Below are 11,559 nucleotides of genomic sequence, written 5' to 3'. Positions count from 1 at the left end.
CTATCGCGCCCGCGAGCCCAGCCAGCCCCCAAGGCCTCCTCTCTCGCCGGCCCTGCTGAGTCAGGACTGGTGGGCCCCGCCCCGCCCCCCGACGCCTCTGCCCTGGGGTGGGGTTCCTCAGGCTCCCCTCGCCCTCCCTCCTCCGCACAGAGCCTTACCAGACCTCCCGCCGCGCGCTCTCCCACCCGGGGACCCAGGCTCACATTGCTACTGAGTTCACTTTCTCTTCGAGTGAAGAAGGATGGACCCCTGCTCCAGAGGGCAAAGAAGACAGCCCCTGCCCGCCCCCCTGCCCGCTGCTCTTGTCCATCCCAAGTTTGTGTACCCTACCCACAGGGAGGCCAGACAAACCGAAATGTTGGAGCTCGGCATAGAGGAGGGTTTCTTGCAAGGGGCATGAAAGGAGAACCGGCTGGCTCACGCTCAAAAGGCTGCAACTCCCTGCTGGGTTTCAGGGAAGGTTTTTTTATAGGCAGGGTGAGGGAGGGGAGTTGCAGGGTGTGAAGTGGTCCGGCTCCCGCACAAGTCTCTGCTTGGCTGACGGTGAGGTAGTGGGGCGGTGTCAGGTGCGGTAGAGTGCGGTGGTGTCACAGGGGTTAACGTGATCAATCAATCGTCAGGCTCCAGTAGGCCTGGGGGCTACGTGCTCATGGTCATCAAGTAGTTAACTTCTTCCATTTGGTGGGGATTTTAGCATCTGTAAAACAACTCAGGAAGTGTGCATCAGATACTGTTATCTAGGTACTTCAGGGAGGAACTAAGGATTCTGTGACCGCCACATGGCTGATTTACCGTTCAAATTCTTACCAGTTCTCCTGGCCCCACTGCTCTCTATATCACTACATGTTCACATCCTTCCACTCATTAATTCTCGAGCCAGGCTTTTGTGACTCAGGGGAGGCCTGGGAGACTACAGCTTTTCTACAGACAAGAGTCAGGCAGAGACATGCGGGGGAGGGGTCTGTCAGGAAGGTCCAATAGGGTCCTGCTCTGTTACACTTCGGTCTTAGCTCCCAGCCCCACCTTAAATTTTCTGCTCCAGCAGCACCCTGGGCTGCCCCTACATCTCTATGCCAGGCTGTGGTCCTGCAGACTCCACTTCTGCTGTTTTGCCCCCAGAATGCTGTCCCTCTACCTCTGCCCCTCTCCGCCCAGTCCGTGCTCACCCTTGATCTGTTGAAGTGTCACCCGCCCCGACTCAAACCCCACTCGCCGGTGGGCCACAGTGCTCTGCACCCAGACCACCCTGGACGGCAAGGACGGGTTTACAGAAACACGCAGCCTCATCCCAGCGTGGGACTTTCTCAGGGCACAGACGTTCTTGGCACATAACAGAGGCTCAAAGATTGTTTGTGGAATGAACAGAGTCAACACTGAGGCCACAAGATGCACACCCCCAAATTGCCAGGGGGATGAGACGCGCACGCGGAGAACAATGCAGGGCGGTTAGCTGGGGCAAGGGGCCAACCCTGAGCTCGAAGGAGAGAGAGCTCATCCAAGCCATGGTGACCCCAGGGGGCTTCACAGAGGACAGGGCAGAGAGGACGCGGGTGCGGGGAGCAGTCTGAGCTGTTCTTAGGAAAGAAGATTTTTATCACCGTTTCACGGATGAGACCCTTCAGGTCCAGGAAAAGGAGGTCATGGACTGTGGAGGCACAGGGGTGACCTTGTCCCTGCTCTGGGAGGCTGGCACATGTCGTGCAGACACTACCACCTGCATGTCACCCTTGCATCCAAGGACAGGCCTGCCAGGGGGCCTGGCCTGACTGCCATCCCCACGGGCATCCACACTGGCCAAACCACACATTCTAACGTTTGCTTCCGGACATGGGCCCTGCTGGGGAAATGGAATTCAAAACAAAATCTCCCAACCCAGAGAGCCTGTCCATATAGGTTGAAGAGAGAGAACAGTCGTATTACTGACTAAGCATTAAGCCAAGAGATGATGCGTCCCAGGCAATCTGCTACAGGGACTGCAGAGACAGAGAAGGCTCAGCCTTTCAGAGTCAGGCAGACATACTCATTATGTACATGTTCTCAAGATATAATTTTCTCGTACCTTTATGCCCAGATACGAGAAAATTAGGCTTTGCAATAAAATAGGCTTTGCAGTTCAGAGTAAGGTGATAGCTGAAGTTAAGCCCCTCTCCTCCCAGGAAACTGGGAGGTGGGACATTATTGTTTCAAACAGATAGCTCCCGGCTGCTAGAGGAAACCTTCAGAGTATTAGATTGGCAAGAGGTTTCTTTAGCCATTAAAAAGGTGCATGTAACACACCACTGTAAAGCAATTATACTCCAATAAAGATGTTAAAAAAAAATGGTGCCCATACATGTGAAAAAGACAAAGAAATTCTGGAAGAAAAAGGGGAAGGGGAGTCTCTTCCCTTGTATTCACCTGGGAAAATTAAGCCCCTTATTATTTTTTTAAATACAGGCTTTATTTTTCAGAGCAGTTTTAGGTTCATAGCAAAACTGAATAAAAGTATAGAAGGTTCCCATACCCTCCCCACCTCCACGTATACCGTCTCCCCCACCGTGAGCACCCCACCCAGACGGCACGTTTCTTGTAGTTGATGAGCCTACACTGACACATCGCTATCACCCGAAGTCCACAGTTTACATTACAGTTCACTCTTGGTGTCGAGTTTTGACAACTGTATAATGACATGTATCCATCATTATAGCATCATATATGTACACACAGAGTATTTTCATTGCCCTAAAAATCCTCTGTGCTCTGCCTATTCATCCCTCTCCCCCCGCCCCAACCCCGGGCAACCACTGATCCTTTCACTGTCTCCATAGTTTTGCCTCGTCCAGAACGTCATCTAGTTGGAATCGTACAGTCTGTCGTCTTTTCAGATTGGCTTCTTTTAATGAGTAATATGCCTTTGCATTTCCTCTACGTCTTTTCATGGCCTGATAGCTCACTTCCTTTTAGCACTGAATAATATTTCATTGTTTGGCTGCGTCACAGTTTATCCACTGACCTACTGAACGACATCTTGATTGCTTCCAAGTTATGGCAATTATGAATAAAGCTGCTATAAACATTCATGCGCAGGTTTTTGCATGGAGATCAGTTTTCAGCTCCTTTGGGTAAATATCAGCAGTATGTATCCAGCGAGTCTGGATCATATGGTTAAGAGTATGTTGAATTCTGCCCAACTGTCTTCTAGAGCGGCTGCACCGCTTGCATTCCTGCCAGCGATGAATGCGAGCTCCCGCTACCCCGCACCGCTTGCATTCCTGCCAGCGACGAATGCGAGCTCCCGCTACCCCGCACCGCTTGCATTCCTGCCAGCGACGAATGCGAGCTCCCGCTACCCCGCACCGCTTGCATTCCTGCCAGCGATGAATGCGAGCTCCTGCTACTCCGCACCGCTTGCATTCCTGCCAGCGATGAATGCGAGCTCCCGCTACTCCGCAATCTTGCCAGCACTTGGTGGTGTCAGTGTTTTGGATTTTAGCCATTCTGCTAGGTGTGTAGTGGGATCTCATTATTTTCAGAGTGTCTTATCTTTAATTTGTATTTGCCGTTACTATGCCAGGGCCCACAGACAATGCACACAGGGGATGTGGGCAGAATTCAAAACAGAGCAGTGATCTGGGGTATTTTCTGCAAAGAATACTGAAAAATGACCAGTCACAGGCCTCAGAGAATTGGTAAAAAGTGAACCTGTCGATAAGACTTCTGCAATTTTAACCTCTATTCCCCATTCCCAGTGCAACATCTCAATTCTCACTCAGGATTTTCATTAATAAGGAGGTCAGGTCTGCCAAGACTCACATGATCTATGTGTGCCTGAGAAGAGCTCCTCTCCTAAACAGCTATCAATACATACATATACAAATACAAGACTGGCAAAACCTCACCAGTAGGGACTCATTTCTTTGAGTGAATCATCTTCAAAGCATTGTTAAAATGTACTTTGAAATAGGTGAGATCTTAAGCCACATATGACAGCTAGCTGGGGACAAAATACTGGGGGAATGGGCTCAGCATAAGTGTGGTGACAGTGGAAGGAGAAGGCTGAGGGTGCTACCTTGATTTTTAGAAAATCTCAATAACATGCAAACTTAAAAGCTGTCAGTAGCTGCTCAGTGTCAGAAAGTTGCAAAATGTGATTCAGTGCCCGCCTGCCTGCCTCCATCCTCCTGCCTCTTGCTTTTGTCAAGTCTCTCTCCCTTTTGGGCAATTTAGAGCATAGAGAGCTCTAGAGAATAAGGAACAATGACACACCCATTACCCAGGTTTGTCAAATATTAATGTGTTGCCATGTTTATGTCAGGTTGATTTATTTTCTTTAAAGAAAGAAGTCATCAGAAGCTTTTCCTCCCCACATATACCCACCATCCTGATTTCTGTGTTTATTATTTCTTTGCATGTTTTCACATCTTTACTGTCTATTTGTATACAGGGAAATAATACACATTTTTGTGTTTATTATTTCTTTGCATGTTTTCACATCTTTACTGTCTATTTGTATACAGGGAAATAATACACATTTTTACAATGTGGCAATATTGTATATGCATCCTTCTGCAATTTGTTATTTTGTTGTTAGTGACCCCAGTCTCTGAAACGGTGAATGAATAACTCTTGGAAAAGACCCTCAGAAAACTAAGTAAAATCTCCCATCTAGTTAGTAAATTGCATGCTGGGAAAATTCAGTGTATATTAAAATCAGGCAAAGAATACTGTCTTTTTTTTTTTTTTTTTTTTCTTTTGGCCGCGCCACAAGGCTGGTCAGATCTTACTTCTCCAACCAGGGATTGAACCCCTGCAGTGGAAGCACGGAGTCCTAACCACTGGACCACCAGGGAATTCTGCGTTTATGGGTGAAACTGTGGGACAATTGCTCATTGCATGTTGCAGGGTATCAAGTATCCTTGGGTCCTGTCTACTGAAGGCTACCCTTCCCTCTGTCATTCTGACAAATGGAAACACCTTCAAATTTCCAAAAGATCCCAGGGGCCAATCTCGCCCCCTTTGGGGTCCACACCTTTAGTAAAATTGGGAAGCATGGGCACACCTTCAACTCCACAGGATGAAGCAAAGGCCCCCCAGACCCGTGCATTTGTGTTCAGCTTCTCAACATCGTCCATACATACATCATGTTTGCTCTGCTGTTTACTGCTTACTCATATCCTTTGCTCATTTATCCCGAGTCCTTCCTGACTGATGTGTGTGTGTTAACCTGTTATCTATTCCTTTGTGGTATGTCTATTAGTCTGTTATCTGTTCCTTTGCTTTTGTGTGTGTTAACCTGTCATCTGTTCCTTTGTTGTGTCCGTGTGTGTTTTAACCTGTAATCTAACCTATTATCTGAAGACCTTTCCCAGTTTGTGGCTTCAACCACTGGACTGGGACCCATTTTTATTGGACAGGGAGGGAGGGAACACCTTTAGCCAGAATCTGTGCCCTGTCTGTGGGCTAGCCGGGACCTCAGCCTCCTGGGTTGAGGGGTGAAAACATCCTCTGGCTTGCTCAGTGTGAGGTCCCACGGACCAGGGGTCCCCTGCTCTGCCCGAGTTCAAATCCACTTCTAGGAGATGATGATAAGACATCTCCCTCCCAAAAGAGGGGCCAGAGGTCTCCAAGGGGGAACATTGGATTGGGGTAGGGAAGAAAAGGGTGGTAGTGCAAAGGCTGGACGCGTGGGTCCTGGAAAGAATCCCCTTGTCCCCCATATCCTATCCTCAAATACTGTGCCGCTTAGGTAAGTGAAAGGCGCTGAAGCCTGACCCCTAGAGGTGGTTACAGTAACTACACCTCCCCCTCCCTCCCAGGGAAATTGCTAGGGGCCAGGTAGTGGGAAGACATAGAATTATAATAAATTCAAAAATGGGGACAGTAGTAATGACTCTCATAGTGTTTACACAGTAAGGCACCAACGAAGACTTATTATATCATTTAATTTTCTCAACAATCTTAAGAGGTAGGTATTATTACCCCCATTTCATAGATGTGGAAAGTGAGGCACAGAGTAAGTAACTTGCCCAAGGTCACACAACAAGTAAGCAGTGGAGCTGGGATTTGAATCCAGAATCCATGCCCTCAACCCCTACAGATGCACAATTTTAACATTCCTTCAGTGTTTGGCAGTTTCCCAAGGATGCCCAGCTGGTCTATTCCTGTTCTTGTTTTGGACTTTGCTCCTCCAGTTCTCCCTCCTTCACCTAAGTCTTCAACATTTCCTGATCTAATGCCTCAAAGGCCAAGAATATGCCCATCCTTTAAAAACTCCCCCTCAAATGCAAATTCAAAGCACAATGAGACGTCACTGTATCTCGTTAGAATGGCAGAAATTTGAAGAGACAACCAATTATAAGTCTTGGTGAGGATGCAGGGCAGGTGGACACTCCTGAGCTGCTGGCAGGGATGTAAAACCCTGCGGCCACTTGCAGAAACATATTTTTATAAAGTTAAGATACACCTACCGTGCGACCTGGTGTTTACCCACGAGCAATGAGAACATTCGCCAAAGACTAGCCCACGTTGCTCACAGCGGCTCACTCCTGATAACACCAGCGTGGAAGCGCCAGGCCTCCTTCAACAGATAAAGAAATCACAGTTCACCCAGACAGGGGAACATCCCTCAGCAGGAAAAAGGGACAAACTACTGATACACATAGAAAAGCAAAGAAAACAGCAAAGAAAAGTCTCAAAAACATTACGCTGAGCTGAAGGAGGCAGACAGAAAAGATTGCACATTGGATGATTCTATTTGAAATGTGGAAAAGGTAGAACAAATCTTCGGTGATGGGCAGCAGGTCGGAGAGTGCATGGTCCAGAGGTATGTAAATTATTATTGTGTGTAAATTATACCTAAAAAATAACAACTGTATTAAAACAGCCCCCTTTCATCCCAACACTGCAACCCTCTCTTACATTTGCATTCGTCACCTGCCACAAAAATAATCCACTCCCTCTGGCTTCAGAAACCGCCCTCTTCCCCACCAAGGAAAACGGTCCTCTCAAAGGGGGACCCACCTCACCCCAGGGGCTGGACCGAAGGGGTGGTACCGTGCCTCTCCACGTAGCAGGGACACCAGTGATCGTCTGGAAATTCACCTGCACCTCCCTCCCACTTCAGGCCCACCCTCACACACCTCCTCCTTCTACAGCCTCTCCCCAGGGGGTGGCTGCCCCCATGACCCCCAAGTCATGATCTCCAGCCCAGACTACTCTGCTGAGCTCCATGGCTGAGGACCCAACTGCCTCCCGGGCACCTCTGCCCACCCAGATGCCGCGGTCCTTCAAGGTCAAGATGTTTAAAACCTGATCCATCTTCTTCCTCTGAAACCCACTCCATGCCCTGCCCAGCGACCCGAGACCTGAACCTGGCTGCCACCTGCAACCTCTCCTCCCTCTGTGTCACCCTTACCCCAAGAGCCTCAGGGCCCTGCAGACCTGGCTTCCCCCTCCCCACTTCTCCATCCTCACTGTCTCTCTCTGCCCCTTAGTACCGGCCAGGGTGGCCCCCACAAGAGTGAGGGTGACGTGGGAAGATCCAACAGGAGTCACGCAGCCTGGCTGTCACAGACGGATCCCGGCCCGCGAGGAACTAGTTATGTGGCTACTGCGTGCTGTCCAAGGGGAGAAGCGTTGGTCCCCTCTTGTTCATTAGCGCAGATGGATGTCACCACAGGGGATGTCCTGGCCACTTGGGACGGGAGAGGGCTGGTGTTTGCTCTGTCCCGGGCAGAGGGCAGCTTGTGTTATCTCTTCCTGTGTCACCCGCCACTGTCCCCCCGGAGCAGGGCTCAGGTGTCCCGAGATCCACAAGCCCTGGGCCTGCTGTGACGGCAGGAAGGAGCACCCCACCGAGTCACACCCACTTTGGTCTTGGCTTTTGGCCCAGAGTCCCAGTCGCCTAAGCTGGGAGAGGGACAGAGAAACTCCTCCTCTATAGCCCTGCTATGAGGCTTCAAGAGCAGGGGAAAGTGAGCAGTTAGGGCCCGGCTGCGATCTCCATTCTCCTCCTTTTTCTTTCCATTTTTTTTTTCTTTTTTGAAAAGTAATTAACTTATTTTTTGGCTGCGTTGGGTCTTCGTTGCTGCACGCGGGCTTTCTCTAGTTGTGGCGAGCAGGGGCTACTTTTCGTTGTGGTGCGTGGGCCTCTCATTGCCGTGGCTTCTCTTGTGCAGCACGGGCTCTAGGTCCGCGGTCTCCAGTAGTTGTGGCTCGCAGGCTCTAGAGCGCAGGCTCAGTAGCTGTGGTGCACGGGCTTAGGTGCTCTGCGGCATGTGGGATCTTCCTGGACCAGGGCGCGAACACGTGTCCCCTGCATTGGCAGGTGGATTCTTAACCACTGCGCGACCAGGGAAGCCCCGTTAGTGCTTTATATATGGTTAGATATTTTGACTACGGATTCAATTCCTTTGACACTTATAGTTCTGTTTGGGCGTTGTATTTTTTCTCGAGTCATTATTGGTCATTTATAGTCTTCCATTCCATTGACCATCCATCTAAGTTTTTGGATTTACTGGCATATAGATGTTCACAGTGTCCATTTAAAAATTTTAAATGTTTTTATCTGCTGTGGTACCCTTTTTCCACTGCTAATATTCGAATCCGAGTTTATGGAACATTTGCATGTGGCCCTCGGTCCCTTCCCTATGTGTTGAATCTGAGCCCCCCGCCCCTAACCCGCTTCCCGTCCTGCGACCCCGCCCTCCCAGGGCTGCCCTCATCTGAGAGGGGGAAACGCTAAGAGGAGGCCAGCCTCTGGGCGCCCTTTCCCGGCTTCCCAAGACTGGAGTGTGTTCCCACTGTGGGAAGAGTTGGTGCTGTCCACTTTCCCTCAATAGACAGCATCGCCCAGGCTGGGCTGGGGGTGAGGTGGGAGTCGAGAAGTTTAAGCAGCAGATGCTCTCCTCCGTGGTTCCTTCTGTTTCCTTGGCCTCCCTCACCTCATCCCAGAAAAGGAAGCCGGGGCGCCCATCAGCAGATCAGTCTTCCCCAAACAGAGTTGTCACCGGGCTTCTCTCCGCTCAGGAAACTCATCACAGAGCCGCCAGTAGACAGAGGGATGGAATTGCATCTTCCCTGAGAGGCCAGAACCGGCTCCGGGCGCCTGGTGACTCTTAGCACCTCGAGGGGGTGGGGAGCCCACCGGCCAGGCAGCACTGGCGCCTCCAGAAAGGTAACATGTTGGTGGCCAGTCACCCATCAGGGGCGGGTGGCGGGACGGGCAGGGAGCCTGCGAGGAAGATGCAGCCCGCCGCGCCCTCGGCGCCGGGATCTGGGGGAGAGAGGAAGGGCCGACCTCCTCGCGGGGGGCCGTGGCGCGTGCGCGTGGACTTGGGGGCCGGGACAACCGCGTGGCATCTCTCACACCCCCTTCCTTGCGGAGCTCTGAGATGTTAACACGCGGAGCACCGGGCCTCCCCCTCCCCCCGCCGACCGCCCACCCCCCCCCCCCCCGCCCCTACCCCGGCGTCGGTCTCCCCTCCCTCTCTTGCGGAGTCCCCCGCTTTCCGATCGCCCTTCACCCCGAAAACCCGAAAAGGAATCTCTGAAGGTGAGAGAAGAAACCATGGACAAGCTTGCAGGTCACTAGGGCAGGGCCTCGGGTACCTACACCCCAGTACGGGCTGCAGCGGGTCAGGAATGCGGAGAAAAAGGGCGCAGAGTCTGTGCCTTCCTCGGACTCCAGGGGGCGACAGAGCAAACGCGGCCGGGGGCGGGGCGGGGGCTCAGGCTCCGCCCCAGTTGCTCTCAACTTAGAGAGGCCCACCTCGCCCCACCCTCACCCCCGGACGCACCGGCAGCCCTTAAAATAGATGTGTTATTTGGGGTTAAGTCACTTGGACAACTGGCTGCAGGTGTCACCTATTTAAGAAAAATCACTGGGAAAAACAACCTCGAGATTGAAATAAAATTTTTGTCTAAAACAATTTTCATTTTGTAGTGGAACACCAGAATCCAGCTCGAGAAACAGGCATAAGTGGAAACAACCGATTGGGTTCAACTGCTTCTTCATCTTGCAGATGGAAAAAGGTGAATCCAGAAATGTGGATTGTCCCCCCAGGTGACAGAGCAAGGGCGAGAACGTGGGTCCTCCACCCTCCCCAGCAGTCAGCCCAAGGTCACTTCTTTATTCCAGGGGCTGCATCTTCCCGAGGGGGTTATATAACCCAGGCAGCTTCCAGCAGCATCGGCATCACGTTGCACTCGTCAGAAATTCAAAATCTAGGTCTCGCCCGGAACCCACTCAGTGTGACTCTGCACGAAGCCCCCCACCCCCACCTGAGGCTGCAGTGCGGCTCACACGCTCACGTATGTGCTGTACGGTCAGGCCTCTCGTGATGGCGGCTCTCTTGCTCTCTGTACATCCCCTTCCGGACTAGGGCCTGCTTCACCTACACCCCATGCACAAGACTGAGCTTCCTACGTACGTGCCCCAGGCCCCGGCTGGTGACTGTTCTTATCAAAGGGGCGGTGAGGGGTGTGCCCTTCTGCTGGTTTCCCTGGTAACTAATGAGCCAACCTGACGTCATCTCCCCTTCCCCACCTTCCCCACCGGAAGCAAAGGCTGCCACCACGTCCTGCTCACTGTCAGCCTCACACGGTGGGGTGTCGCTCCGGGACCTTGCTTCAGACGTGTAAGCTCCCCCATCCATCAGACCACTGATGTCTGTGTTGCTGACTCTGGGCTCTTTCTTCACTCTTGTAGGCCTGCGGGGTGCGGCCCAACAGTGCACACGTGTGTCCGCACTCACGTGTACGTGAAGCATCTGGGGGCCGTGGTCCACTCTTAGAAGGCTCGTGTTCTAGGTTCTCACACGAATGCGAGGTGACCCTTGGCAGGCGTCACAGACTGAATGTTTGCGTCCCCCAAATTCATAGGTTGAAATCCGAAGCCCCAGTGTGGTGGTGTGAGGCGCTGGGGTCTTCGGGAGGTGCGCAGTCGTAAGGGTGGAGCCTCACGAATGGGCCTGTGCCTAATGAAGACCCCGAGAGCTCCCTCATCCCTCCCACCACATGAGGACCATGCCTGTAAGCCAGGGGGCAGGCCTCTCCGAGACCCAGTCTGGCGGCGCCTTGATCTTGGACTTTCCAGCCTCCAATGATGAGAGAGAAACCTCCGTTGTCATGGGCCACCCCAGTCTGTGGTGTTCAGTGAGCATGGCCCGAGTGGACCAAGGACAGCAGGTCACAACTTCTTAGAGCATCAGCTCCCTCCTCTGTAAACCTGAGAGTTCCGGCCGTGTGAACATCACTTGATCATGCTTACGGTGACCAGCTCGTTCTGGTTTGCCAGGGACTGTCCTGGTTTTCAAAGTGAAAGTCTGACCTTGTGGGACCCCCGAGGGCGACCACAACAAGTACCACAAATGGGGTGGCTTAGAACAACAGAAATGTATTGTCTCCCAGATACGAGGCCAGAGAAGTCTGAAATCCAGATGTTGGCAGGCTTGGTTCCTCTCTGGAGGCTCAGAGGGGAATCAGTTCCATGTTCCCCCGGCTTCTGGTGGTGGCTGGCAATCCCTGGCATCCCTTGGCACGTAGCTGCATCACTCCAGTCTCTGCCTCTGTCCTCGTATG

Source organism: Delphinapterus leucas, chromosome 9 (genome assembly GCF_059928025.1).
Source record: "Delphinapterus leucas isolate spDelLeu-1000000601 "Yukka" chromosome 9, BTC_Dleu_Yukka2, whole genome shotgun sequence".
NCBI lineage: Eukaryota > Metazoa > Chordata > Mammalia > Artiodactyla > Monodontidae > Delphinapterus > Delphinapterus leucas.
This window is presented reverse-complemented; position numbering follows the sequence as displayed.